The following is a 3,003-nucleotide window of genomic DNA, read 5'->3' as shown; positions in this document are numbered from 1 at the left end:
ATTTAAGGCTTTTAATTGAGAACTACTGCAAAGTCTTAAGAAAATTTTGATATTTTTGATTTTTTTCTCTTTAATATTGTAGTAAAAGTCTAGATACAAGAGAATCAACAATAATAGGAGTAAAAGAGTTGATTTCTGAGCAAGTAGAGAAGGAAGTATAGCTGATGACTTGTTTGATAAGTCGTCAGCCTTGTGATAAGCTATCATAGTTGACATCAAGCTTAGATAAAGAATAAAATTTAGCTAGAATCAGTAAAGACATCTATGATAGGCCGACAGAAGTGTAATAAGCTGCCAGGCTCATCATTAGGCTTAGGTAAGGAATAGAGTTTGAAGTGAAGAAGTGACGACATCTATAATAAGTCATCACATGTCTGATAAGCTTTCAACCCTCATTGGTTGCCCAAGGCAGAGATTATTAAAAGTGAAGAGGAGCTGACAATATTCTTGATAAGTTGTTAGACTCCTAATAAGTTGTCACACATATTGTCGCCTATCTGAGAAAATACTATGATCTATGATTTTGTTTCCATAATTAGGATGAAGTATTTAAAGCATATGTTAGGGTTTTCTAATTATTTAAGGGGCAGAACATCTTAAACACATTCGAAAGGAAAAGACACCACTTTTTGGGCTCAAAACATAGAATTCAATTTTCAACTCTTTGATTTGGTTGTGGGAATATCATCTTGAACTTAGAAGAGAATCAACTTCAGAATTTGTCATTTGTAAGTTTAATTACTTTAAATAATGATTACAATTGTTTCTATCTCTTTCTTTCTCGTGTGGAACTAAAACCCACAACTAGGGTTGTAGGATCTATAATTATTCCCCCATGGATTTTATGGTTAGTGTTTGAGTGATTATGGGGACATCTTGATAATTCCATTGTTATGATTGTTATTTATTGGTTGAAAACAATAAATCCCACTTTATGTTGCTTTGGTTGAACTGAGAAACAAACTAAAGGTAGAAAATTATCAACAAAGATATGGAAAGGTTAAGCTCCCATCTAATGATTAATGTTGTAACAAGATTGATCAACTTAAGATAAAATCAGTATGAATAGAATGATTTCCTAAGTTTGAGAGAATTAGGGAGTTCAACATCTAAGTAGGTTGACAAACACTTAGATGGACTGTCAAAGCTGATAATTTGGTGTTTCCCATAAGTCATGAGAACCTAATACTACATTTATTATTTAATGGGGATTAATAATCATAGTGATCACAACCCTAGTTCCTCTCTATCATTGATTTGAACCATTGAAATTTTAGATTTGAGCTCTGAAGCAAGTTAAAACTTTAACATTTGTTTGGTCATCAAAAATCCATATTTTATCTTTTTGTATCATTTATGTGAATTCAACTTATAGCTATAGTTTCAAATTAGTTTAATCGCCACTCACATTATTCCTCGTGGATTTGACAATGACTCCAAAGTTGGGTAAATATATATTGATGATCACCGTCTTTCACTAAATTGACGTGTAAGTTGAGCATTATCAAAAATGGCACCATTGCCGGGGAATAATTTGGCGTTTTAAGTGAAATTTTACCTTACTTGCTTGAATACAAACTTTTAAATATTTGTTTAGTTTATTTTTTTATTTTTCTCACACCTTTCTTGAGATGTCAGCCTCGATAAATGGTTTTTTTGTGTGATGACGATTCTTGTTAATATTATGGTAGACCACATTATAAGGCTTATTGTCCATATTTAGATGGAAGTATGTGAATTGTACCTTCATAATATGATATAGATACTATTCTAACTGGGGAACAAACTGCAACTTGGTGTTTGACTTGTGGTTAAAGTGATTATTCTGAAGATATGTGTGCTGCCATAATACAAACGAGCAATTCAGACAAATTGATAAAACAAATTTTAGAGTCTCAAACATAGTGTAGGCAGAGATGAAGGAGTTACCACTGTTGCTATGTCTATAGTGGCTAAACAAAGAAGACTATGAGGAGAACATTAGACAATTTATGGAGAAAACACAAGAATCGCAGCCACTCGATTATCATCTTAATCTTGAGACTAATATTAAGAAGGTGAATATAAGTGAAGGTGTTGAGGATAGTGTAAATTTTAAAGTAGGATTTGTTGGTCCCAATTCAAAGAACTTTTCTATATTATTTTTAGATGGTATCTTGTCAGTGGAATCATTTAAAATAGTAGAAGAGTGTGAAGATAAGAAACAAGAATTATATATTCTTGATTTTACACTAGACAAACAACATAAAAACACATCTCACTTTAGGGCTGAGTGGTTTACCATGCATATTCTATTACTTAGTTCCTTAATTTTTATACCACCCTTTATGAGCGAGGCAAGAAAATAGACTCTAAGTTGGGGGAGAAATTGATATCCTCAAGGTGGAGGAATAAACTGAGTTGGGTCGTGCCGCGACATTAAATCAGGCGCTGCTTGGGAGGAAAACCAAGGTATTTTGCTGTTTGTATTCATATTATATGATTGACCTTATATCTTCGCACCCATGGTGCCACATGTATGCTTCTAACTCTATTGTTTTGGTCTGACGCATTAAGTACATTGCGTGATTTTAAGTTGAGGGTGGGGCTACTTGTGGGTGTTGATGTCCTCTTGGGGTTTTTGTTGCCATGCTTTTTTTCCATAGAGTATTGTTCTTAGTAGAGCTGACATGTTTAGGTGTATTGTGATTTTTTGTAAAATATTGTAGTTGACTAGGAGAAATACAAGTACCTTAGGTAGTTAACATGTTTTGTTGATTTTTGAACACCTCTATAATGGTCTATTTTATAACTGTGTGATAAGCATTTATGTGTGACCACTATGCATCTTGTTATGGAATTAGTACTAGTGACATGATAACCATTGCGAAATAATTACATATACTGAATAGGTAGTAGCTTGTGATGTACCTTTGTGCCATATGTGTCTGGGATACTACCTAGTTCCAGTTGTGTTAAATCTAGAACTTGCCCGGTTGGTCTTACCTTGGTTGTAGGATAGCA

Source organism: Capsicum annuum, chromosome 8 (genome assembly GCF_002878395.1).
Source record: "Capsicum annuum cultivar UCD-10X-F1 chromosome 8, UCD10Xv1.1, whole genome shotgun sequence".
NCBI lineage: Eukaryota > Viridiplantae > Streptophyta > Magnoliopsida > Solanales > Solanaceae > Capsicum > Capsicum annuum.
Note: the sequence above shows the minus strand (reverse complement) of the source record.